The 12,312-nt window shown below is 33.6% G+C and overlaps 1 protein-coding gene across 1 annotated transcript in view; it reads left to right on the top strand.

Moving 5' to 3' along the window:
* The first annotated feature begins 5,158 nt into the window (after positions 1–5,158).
* LOC124355385 (dystroglycan 1) overlaps positions 5,159–12,312 on the top strand; it is a 62,788-nt gene continuing 55,634 nt past the window's right edge. The window contains 1 exon segment of the mRNA XM_046806508.1: positions 5,159–5,448. The gene's annotated coding sequence lies outside the window, so the exon portion shown is untranslated.

Here is a 12,312-nt window from a genome sequence, read left to right as displayed (position 1 = left end):
CAATGTCTGAGTATTCGTATCGAAGAAGTACTTTCTTTTTCGTCTTTAGTACATAGATTAGTTGTATTTTTAAAACATATTACTATTTTATATTTCATTACTTTTGTCATTAAAATCACAAATGATACATAACTCAGTATAGTTTTGATCAAGGTAATTAAAATTGAACTATTATAAGTATTTTGCCTGTTTGTCCCGTTAATAGACTTCAGACACATGACAAACAAACATTGGAAAGAAGAGGTTGGTGAAAGCCAACCAAAGTCAGAAAATCAACCTTCCACTTCTTTTAAAACCAAATTACTAACTCTCAATCCGTGTTAAGCCTACACATTAAAACTGAAAAAAAAACCAGTGCAGCTCAATCAGAGATTGTACAGTTTCAACAATTATCTTTGCCATCGCCTCCTATTACTGATGCCTTTAATAGGGCAAATGCTTATTCTATTGGTGGTTTACGTCATGATAAGATTAAAAACTGTATACTTTACTTTATTTGCAACGACAATCAGCCTTTTGCTGTTTTTGAAGGCAAAGACTTAAAACTCCTTGTTCATGAATTGTCACCTTTGTTTAAAATCCCGTCTGTCAAGTACATAAAACAACAATTGGGATTGAACTACGAGGCTATGTCCGACAAAATGAAGGCAAAACTGCAAGGCTACTCACATTTGCCTTTTACCAGATTTATGGACAGAAACACGATCGGAAAAATCTTATTTAGGAGTTAAGACTCATTTTTTGGACGGGACAAACATTATATCGATTGATATTACTTGAAAAGGACTTTATTGTTTTTACCTAGCAGCACAAACTCTAAGGCAAGCTCAAACAAAGTTCTTTGTTGTTCTTATTTAAGAATTGCAATGTCAATTCTTACAGGTTTTCTGCGAAAATTATGAAAAAGACATTTGAATGAGAAATAACCAAACGATTTGGTCACATTGAAATGAATCATTGTCTAGCCACAGCACTCTTCTAAACCCAACGTTCAAAAATATAAACTTCAAGAATCCAGTAGCTTGTGCAAGTGCTATCACCAAAATAGCATCAGCTGTTACGGTTCAAGGGAGAATTCCATCTAGTGCAGATCTTGAAGAATACGTACCATCGAAACCTAAACCGACTTTTGATTTTTGTAAACCCATAAAGAACTTTCCTAGAGAAAAAACATAGAAGAGGAATATTGACGATTTATACAGGAAATATTGACCCAACTGAATTATATTCATATTTGAGTAATGCTGTTAGCCCTCTCAAATCAAACCCATTAAACATCTGGGAGGACTTAAAACCTGTGTTCCCATCCTTGTATACATTAGCAAGTAATATTATCTTCAACATATGGCTACACTGGTTCCAAGTGAAAGATTGTTTTCAAAGACAGGAGGAAAAATTAATGAAAAATAGAAACAAGCTCTCGCCAGAGTATTTTAATCAGCTCATTTCGCTTTCGAGTTTCAGTGATGATTATTGATTTAATTGAAACACTATCCTCATAAACACATTCAATGCTAATTTTATAATATTAAAATTTTATTTTACAGTAAGTTGACTTTTTATTAGTTATAAAATTGCATTATATTATATGTAATGATAAGTATTTTCACGTGGAATTATAGTTAGTGACAAATGTTTTTGTGCTGTTATAATGTATGCTAACCTAAAAATAAACAATTATTTAGATGTTGATTACTTGTAATTTGTTCGATACCGTCACGTACGATACTAAAGTTATCGATATTATAAATCCGATAATATTAGTTTTAGATACTTTAATTTCTATACCGTAGCGATACAAAATATCGGTTCGAAGGAAGACAGCATTGAATGTCCCTTTAAGTAAATGTCTAGGCTAAAGGCCGGTATCGACAGTGCGAGGCTGCTCGCTGCAAATGCCTCTTGGCGAATGCTCGGCTTTGCCTCGGACTGTGGATACCGGGGTTGCTCGCTGAGGCGTTCGCGTCACACAATGTGAGGTGAGCCGTGTGCTTGTCGGTTTTAGAGCAGTGCTCAAAGGTGCCTCGCTCCGAGCTGTGCGTCAATGTGGATACCTGCGCTGTCTGCCTCGCACCGTACAAGACACAATTCTGCACTGCAAACCAACAAACCTCCACAACGAAAACTGTCATCATGGATAATCATGAAATGATCAGACAATTAGGCTCTATCAATGTAATAAAATGTTCAAATCTTGCTTGGACATTCGCAAGAAAATTTGGCACGTCTTCTTCGAAACCTCACGTCTTCTTCGAACCTCACGTCTTCTTCGAACCTCACGTCTTCTAGGAGTCTGTTCACATATTTGAACCGATTTCGATAAATTTTTTTGACCCACCAACGGGGTTTACGTAGCTTTTTCTGTAGTTAATTTCCTGATAGTCGTCGCCCATCACAATAAAAGCAGCGGCAGCAACTAGCGCATTTTCTAAAAAAAAACAGTAGCAGTCGTGGGACTGCCGATAGAAGTGAAAAACGGAACTATTAAGTTGAGAGTAATTAACAATACGTTATATTAGCAGTACATCTGTAATTGTAAAATATGACGCGTTTTTAATTTACCAATTTTTTAAAATCCACGAAAAAAAATATTATCAAATAACTAGAAATCTATTTTACCACGCTAGTAAGATAAATCTTATACCGTAATAAATACTCATTTCATGATGAAGAGGTTAAATATTAAAAATATAATTGAAATGAATAATGCTAAATTTTAAATACAAATATTCGTACAAATATTAAAAATGTTTAAAAAATATATTCGTTGTTTTCATTATATTCATTTATCTGTATAAAAATATGTTTGTAATTGCTCAATATTAATAGTTAGTTAAACATAGAATACAAGTGAGTAAACACCGAGTGAACAACAGTGAGTTGAAACACCGTTGTAAATTAATACAGTTATTGCTACGGATAAAGTATATAATTGCAATAACAATTAAACCCACAATATTTTTAAAACTAATAAATTAGTTAAATTAACTTGGTTCTTTCGTAAAGGTATTTTTATTGCACAATTAAACTAATTTATTGAGTTAATACGGTATCAGTGAGCCAATGCGCCAACTACAGTTCCGGCAGAAACGATCACTCATCACTTCATACGCTACTACAGGCTAAACTAAACTTCCAATAAAAAAATGATAAATTACAAAAAAAATATTCATCTATTTTCACACAACTTTCTCGCTGACAAATTTTGTCTGACCAAAAAATAAAAAAATCCTCGCTTACTACTTTTTTCTTGTCATTGTAAACGCTATGTAAAATGTAAACAATAATCAAAATTATTTCGAAATTTTTTTAATATTTTAAAAATGTAACCAATAGATTGGCAATATTAGGAGCTTTAATTTGACGCATCTTACAGAATTGTACGACATTGGCTTCACTTTTAAATCGCGAGAGGAAGCCGTAAAGGTCACTGATTTTCGCAGTCTGTTTTCATACTCCGCCGGGACAGTTTTAACACAGCGAGACTGACTTTTTCATGCAGGTTAGTAGTCCGCGGCCAAGTCTACGGTTAAAAAAACACAGCGAGACTGACTTTTTCATGCAGGTTAGTATCATTAGCATGTCGGTGACGCGAACCGAGGATTTTACCCTCTACCAAAACGCTCAACGCGCCCTAAAGAAGTTTTTCACTTCAAAAACAAATTGTCCCGACTGTCTTCACTACGAATGCGAGTGGTTCGCGTGCTCGCAGTGAGCATTCGTGGTTACAAACTAGCTGCTAGCTGAAAAGCTCACCCTGAGGCAGATGGCACGAGGCATTGGCAGCGAGCAGCCTCGCACTGTCGATACCGGCCTTAAAAGTTTTAACTCTCACAACCTCATTGTGGACTAACGTTTGTATACATGGATTGTTAGAACCCCACCATGTTAATATCATTCTTCTCACAGGATGACAGGATAAACATGACACATTCGTAATAATTGATTATTTTATTCACAGCAATCACCATTATCACATAATATTACATCAAAAATTGATGTACAGGAGAAAATCACTCATAATTATAACTGTAACAAATAATACAGACTGGACTATATGAGTCATATTTAACGTTTATGTACAAACACTGGTCATTTATCATATGCGTATTTCTCTTCTTTCTTTGCTGCAATTGAGTGATCGTGATGTAACTGCTGTTATATGTTTTACGTTTCACTCTGCACCGCTATGTATTTATTTTGGGTTACAAGTTGATGTAACAGAAATTATGAAACAATAGTTCGGGAATACGATACAATGGTCACAATTCTAAAATTTAAAACTATTTTTTATTTGGAACATTGGATTCTCTTTGAATAGAAACACCTACAACCAGCATGCTCCACAGTTCAACTCTGATGTGGAGACACTATTAATTACATACAGGGTGTGCATTAAGTACTGATACGCCTAAATATATTCCAAACGGATTGAGATATCGATGTACAATGTTTACCTACCATACTCATTAAAATACTTTTTTGGAGGATAGCAAACTACCCACCTTTTCAAAGGAGGGTAGAAGGGAGTAACTTTAAAATTTCAAATTGCAGCCTCTATCTTGTGACTTGTCATTTTAAAGGTCTATTTAATAAAAAAATAAAATGACATGGATGAAACATCTGTGCGACGTTGAGACATGAGTAAATTTATTTTTTCTTTTTTATACAAAAGGATCAATGAAACAGCCTCATTTACATTTAACTGTAACAAGTTTTTTTAACAATAAAAAGAGAGTAAAGATAGCAGTCTATAATATATTGGAGTATATAAAATTAATAATTTAAGCTAAGGATAGCAATAAATGGCAAGGACATTAATATCGAATAATACTAGTAAAAAGTATGAAAATTCAAATATTAATAATAATCGTAACATAATATCAATAACAGAAACAACAGCGGATAAAATGACAATAGTTCAATAACAAACAAACTATGCTTTTGAATGGGATGAATTAGAAAATACAAGAAGGCAATTTGTCTCTTTTATTTTAGTGGATAGGCTATATTTCGTATCTACTTTAAAAATGTTTAAGATACTCTAAACAGACTTTCTTATAATATATGATTGTAGCGAACAGTTCACTGTGTCATTTGTATGGTTGGCTACCCTTAAACTAGCATCTCATTCTGATCCAATTAATTCACTCAGTCTCGTCTCGTTCAGACAGATGAGTGTCGTGAAGTGTTTAGGGGGTTGGGATAGTCTGTTTTTTGTGTATGGCAAACGGCAATTGAGTCAAAACAAGGGAAGTTAGTTTCAAGGGAGTGGTTCTTGATTTAAATCTTAATGCTATTGTCCAATTTTTGTTGGTGACAGTAACAGATGAAATATAATATCGAGATAGATGAGTTCTAGCGTTATAGTATGTGTAATTTTTTAATAAAAGTTTGCATTTTGTGAAATGCCGATGTGATACGGTACCGCAGAAAGGACCAGAACAGGTATTATGATGCATTCTGTTTACTTTTTTGTATTTATTTAGCTTTGATTATCATGATAGACACTATTTTCAGTAGAAGTCCCTATAAACTGTTGCAAACATCCCTTATACAGAGTAAATTCCCTGATTTGCTATGTGGATAATTTTATACGGTTCAAACTAGACCTAGGGCTCTGATTTATTGGGAGATAAGACAACTCAACAATTGCAGCCAATGCTAATTTAGGTTGGCTACTAACCTATAGAGTTAAAAGATTAGATTAGCATGAGTAGCCTAGCTGAACTTAAATTAGGACCAATGTTAGTCATGGAGTAAAGCTTTTTCTCTTTACAAAATCAAACTTCTGCAGGCTATACAATTCAAAATAGCCTAAGAAAAATACCCTTCTTGGTTCCACGAAATACCTAGAGTTTTGTTTGTGTGATGGGGTGTTTGAGAAAGAGAATGTACTTCTTCAATTTAGTTTACTTCAAGTTTTGACTAAGAAAAATAGACTAAAGACACAACCCAATTTCTCACAGTTGTTACAAATTGCTTTTTAAAATTGACAGCTTCTTCAATGAGTACAAAAACAACAACATGATTTATAAAAATTAGGCACATCTTGCTATTTTGAAATAAATTTGTCTTTGACTTGATTCGATAAAACATTTGGTTTATGTATCAGGAATATGGCATAATGGGCAAGGATTCTGTACTGTAAATACCACGATGGATATCAGAAATGTTTCCGACTTGTGGTGTATACTTGTAAAACATCAGAATGAACACTGTTTTCTATTTCAGTAATTTTTTCTTCAATAACTTGACTAGTGTCAAACGTAGATGCGATTTAAAAAACATTGATCACTTAATGGGAGAATAATAGGCAAGTCTTGAGTGCAGTCAGAATCATGAAACGAGTGAAGGATTAACATTTCTAATGTAACATCAACTAATTGTTTGGTCATAATCCGATCTGATGGATTTAAAATTATAAGAATGGTTTTAATTTAACATAGATTTGTCATTCATTCAGTACAAATTGTCCTGATAGTTCTGAACATTTTTTTTAATATGCTAAAACGTGTTTTTGTTATGAATTACTCTGAAAGTTTGTTTTTAATGTCCTTTTAATATTAACACCTTTCATCAGTACAACCAAACAACAGTTCTGTAACAAGTTAAATGTGTCTGAACCCACCAATGATAGAACAAATTCAAGTTATTTTCTTCTGAATCTACATTGTATATTTTAAAATGTTGATCAAGGTGTATGCAGTATGATTTCCAATCTTTATTTGATGATAATAACCCAAAAGTTGAAACCATTGAAAAAGTTATCATTTTATTAACTTTAGTCCACTTGTAGCTTTTCATTTAAAAGTGTTACAAGTATGATTATTTTATTTTTGTTGTCGAAACACCTAATTACAAATATTGTAGAAGTTCTTGATCCATGTTCTTGTCACCACTGAAGTATTGAAAGAATAAAAGTTTGCAAGGAAATGAATAGTTTAATTTAAAACATAAAAATAATATAAACACTGAAAATATAGTAAACAAAAATCAACAGTAAAAAATCTAAAGTAGGCAAATTATTTTTTTATCAACCATACTCACTTATCTCAAATCTAGCATTAAAGGGTAATTCTGAGCCATTACTTGGTCAACCCCAAACTTTTTCACATTACTACGATAATCTAGAGATGTATGTGAAATTAAAAAAACATAATTTAGGCCCCGGAAAGTTAATATATGCTATATACAAATAGAAATTACCTCATTACTCGCCGGGTTCAACGTCCTCATCTGATTCAGCGGCAACTGGATCAGTGTTCTGTTGCGATGATTCCCCGTTGTAAACTTCACCGATAGCCCGAAACAAATGGTGTAGTCTTTGTTTGTAATCGTTATGTTTCCGTTTGAACATGAACTCAGCAAAGTGGCCAATAAATGGTGTTTTGTGTTGCCGAACCTTGGAACGTTTCCCCACACTTCTCTCCACAAACACTCAATATGTTAACCTAACCTAACCTAACTAGCCTTCCGCGCGTCTCCCGCAAGCCACTGTTATCGCGTGGACTTTGAAGTTTCTTATCGCTCGGCAACCTGTAGGACGGCCTTGGGGGGCTTGAATTATATGTTTCTTGCTTTCTGAGAACATCCTTATGACCGTAGTAAAATATGAAAAAGTTTGGGGTTGACCAAGTAATTGCTCCGAATTACCACATAAGTTATACTGCTATTCTTAGTTCAAAGTTTGTTATTGACGATGGAAGGATTGAAAGGATAAGATGGTTTCGGACATTTGCCATCGTTATAGGTTACAAAAGGTATAACACAATGTTTCGTGGATTGGAATCTACCCTCTTCGTCTCTACGGGAGGTATTAATACATACAAAAATAAAGAACAAAAACACTGCTATTACTAACTATGCGTAGTAAGTTCCTTGGTTGTCATGAGGAACCATAGTGTGAGGCTTCTCAGTAGATTGAGGTACTCGAGCACTGTTGGTATTGGCTTTGCCTAGTACAGGATGTCCCAATAATATCCTACTACAAGTCTACGCTTATTCTTAGCGTGTTAGACATGTTTGTTTAATCATATTTTGTTTAAAAATAAAAAGAGAAAAAACCTGAACAATTTGTCTGCACTTACAAATTTATTACCACAATATATGTTAGAGAAATAAGTCACAAAGTTGAAAATATATTTAATAAAAGTGATCACAAAATTTCATACAAAGTCTTGAATACAAAGAAAAAATTCCTCTGACCTAATATGAAGTCGCAGAACATGATGACTTTGATGATGTTGATAGAAACCACTGTCAGAATGTCAAGGGCCATAAAGGCACTCGACAGCTATCCCGAGATTGATGGCCAGCCAGGACCCACACAGTGCACTTTTGTATAACAATGATTCTTTTGAGATTATCAAGTGAAAAGCTTCTCCAGAGAAATATCCCGTAACGAATATGGGATGCAAAGAGGACATAATATGCCATTTTAGTTGCTGTTGGTGTACTTCCAATTTGTATTATTTTCAATAAAAAAAAAAAACAACGGAACTGAGTTAAGAACTCAGCTTGCCAATATGACGCTTCGAAGGCAGATGTTCATCCGATATTATACACAGATGCTTGGTGACGCTTCGAAGGCAGATGTTCATCCGATATTATACACAGATGCTTGGTGACGCTTCGAAGGCAGATGTTCATCCGATATTATACACAGATGCTTGGTGACGCTTCGAAGGCAGATGTTCATCCGATATTATACACAGATGCTTGGTGACGCTTCGAAGGCAGATGTTCATCCGATATTATACACAGATGCTTGGTTGCTTCAACCCTTTGTAGATCTAGAGGCTCAGTAATTTAATTTTACTCTTCCTAATGTTATTAGTTTTCTCTTGGAGGAGTTAAAAATAAGATAATTGTTGATACAATACTGCTGTGCCATGCTCATTCTGATATTTGCATTAAAGAGAACCAAGACAACTAGTACTCGTAACGTCACGAGAATAGCATATCAAGCGTTATTCGAAAGCCACCTCTGTTATGGAACAGCAGTCTGGGGTTCTTCTTCAAGTGGTGGCAGTCTCCACAGAGTTTTGGTAATGCAGAAAAAGCAGTAAGGTTAATGGCTGGATTAGGACCTAGAAAGAGCTGCAGAAACATTAAAAAAAAACTGGAAAATATTGACAATAACATCCATTTACATCCTAGAAACCATTCTTTACTGCATAACTAAGGATCCTCTAAAACAAAGAGACCTACACTGCCATTACACTAGACAAGCAGATTATTACAATCTACCAGTCCATAGAACAGCATTGTTAAAAAAGCCATCATATGCAGGAATTAAACTGTTCAATAAACTACCAGATCACCTGAAAGATAAGATCACCCAGGATCTATTAAGAGAAACATACAGTGTTGGCTGCAAGATCATGCATAAACTTGGCAACACTTGATGGGTTTTTCTCATGGAATGATGAATCTTAAATAGATATCTCATTAATAATAGAATTCACTTGTAAAACCTGTTTGACTCTGTAACATGGCTTGATGATATTGTTAATAAAGGATATTGTCTGTTGGTGTTGATGTCCAAGAGCTCAGTGGAGTTATGGACATTATTGCCACTTATTAGAACAGAATCGTCAGCGTACATGATGGGATAGCATAAATTTACAAAGTAATGTGGAAGATCTGAAATGAATAGTACAAACAAAATTGGGCCCAGTACAGAACCTTGAGAGACACCTTTTTTTGACAATAAATTTGTAGTTTTGGTTTTTGTATTCCTTTCAGTACCATTATACTTGTTCTATTAGACAACTATTACCTCCCACCCTGTAAGATGTAGCTTATGAAAGTACAACAGTAAGTGCAATTCCCTCAAATCCCATAAATTTGATCCTCAGAATTATTAAACTGTAATCCAAAGATTATACACATTGTATTAGTTTTTTGCAGTATTCTAAAATTAAAAAATGAAATAAAATTCAGCATATTTGATCTTACTTGGACTTTTTTTTAATTTAGGAAAGAAAATATTCTCTAGGTGTATTGTGTGTGTACAAATAATTTTAAATCATATTTGGATATATTATACTGTTTTGTACTAGCCTTATTATTAAAGTATAGCCAAATTATTTACAAGAATAATGTTCTCTGCTTTTCAGAAAAGGTAATATAAGACAACTTGACAACTGTTGTAGTACCGTAGTATTATACATATTTGTTATAACTTTTGTAAAGTAAATCTAACATGGCAGCCACAGCCACCATTTAAAAGTGACATAACTGCTCTGCTAGGGTTTTGAAACTCTTTGTGAATAGAAGTTGACTGTTTTGCTGTTGGAGATCTCTGAACCATGTGATGCTAAAGAGCAGACCCCTCAATAGACAAATAAACAAGGCACCCTTTCTATACAAATGTAAACACATGCCCTCCATCCAGCACAGTTTCTACCCCAATAGGGCAATTAATTCCTTGTTCATAACTTTTTAACATCTCTTTAACTTTTTAACATTTTTTGTCATGATCACAGAAAGGTTATGAGTGAATAAAGGTAAGATAATTCCTGGTTGTTTTTATTGCAACAGTAAGTTGAAATCATGGATTCAGAATTTCTATGTTACTTTGCAGAACAGTTTATTGGTCACAAAATATTTCAAGGAAATACATAGGCTGGTCAGTACAATTTGTGTTAAAATGTATTTGTTACCAGTGAAAAAAGTAATTTTCAGTCCATTGGCTCAATAAAAACTCATTTAATGAATAAAAAGTATTACTTTGCAAGAAATTGTAAAGTTTTGATTTAAAAGAACAGCCACTTAATGTTTTCATTTTAATTAGCAACTTATTTATTAACCTAGTGTATACAGAAGTTGAGTTAAATTTATAAAATGGCTACTTCTTATAGTATTGTGGTGAACTTTATTTCTGAGCAAAGTTCTGTAATATTCATTATTTCTAAGGTATAGATGGCAACACTGCATTATACAGGGTGTAACAAAAAGGTTGGGCTGGCTATGTATTTTCAAATTCTGTGTGTGATTCTATGCTAAAAATGAAGAATAGCTTTTTTTCCGATTACCACTTTGTTTAGCTGCTAGCTGCCATGTTGTATTTTTTATTAACCAATTACTATCTCTAAAATTAGTAAAGCTAAACAAACCAAATTTGGCACATAATCTTGAATAGGTAAGAGGAAAAACTGTGTTATTTTTTAATATTAGCAAATTGGTGTCTGTTGAAAACTATAAAAGTCATATAACAAAAAACCGTTATAGTTATAAAAAATGTACTAGACACCAACTATTGGGATAATTTTATTGCGATTCCAATGGTACTAGTTTCAACACAATTCGTCAAGGCATAAGCAAGCAACCACTTTAAGATCAAACGAAGTCAAAGGTCTTACTGAGGTCATAACAAGTGACAGCTATTAAGCCATTGGTTGTGGAGAGACCTGTTCTAAAACCAAATTGTGAACTACAGAAAATCTTATTAGAATCCATGCAGTACGTCTTAATAATAGTTACAAAACTCTCAAAGTTATCATCAATGCTTTCAGAAAGGAAAACTTCAGACAAGCTTTCCCCATTTAAAGTATCATTAATATTATTAGACCCATTTTTTATAGACGATGTAAGTATTTCTATCACAATTTGAAGCTAACTCTACATTACTTAATACAACAAATTTTCCCAAATGATCGGTAAAATGGAAATTTCTTAAACTAATATCTGATCTAAAGAAGAAAACATCCAAACAATTGCTATGTCAAGTCGGGTCAGTTATTTTGATTTGAGTTCTAAGTCCATAGATGGGGCAGAGGTTTAAACACTTTGGGCATTTTTATTCTGTTCTTGATGTGAGAAGAAAAAGATTTAAGTCTCTATAGACAATTTCCACTGTGTTGATTCACATAGATCAACACTTTTCCATTACAAAAAAAAATGATCCTGTCAATTATCTTAATCTGTGTAGGTGATAGATAACCTAGAATAAATAGCTACTACAATACCATGAATCCTTGAGGATCAGCAGTAACAATAAGCCAGAGTTAGGCTACCAATGTTTGAGTACTCATTTAGTTTCTCAGAAGAAAGGCAATGTTCCGATAAACATAGTATATCTAAGTTCAAGTCAACGATAACTTTTTCAATTAACATTTTTTTTTTAGAAAGGCACTGCATATATTGGGGATCAAAATTTACTGAAACACACTCTGTGCTTACTGAGTTCTTTTATACTATATGAAGGCCTAGGTTGTGGTTAAACCCTGTTGTGAAGTTTTCCTGGTTCAGACCTAGGTTTATGGTGTTCTCTTTTTGTCCGTTTCCAAAACAAAAAGTCACCTT

Source organism: Homalodisca vitripennis, chromosome 2 (genome assembly GCF_021130785.1).
Source record: "Homalodisca vitripennis isolate AUS2020 chromosome 2, UT_GWSS_2.1, whole genome shotgun sequence".
NCBI classification, from domain to species: Eukaryota; Metazoa; Arthropoda; class Insecta; order Hemiptera; family Cicadellidae; genus Homalodisca; species Homalodisca vitripennis.
This window is presented reverse-complemented; position numbering and strand designations above follow the sequence as displayed.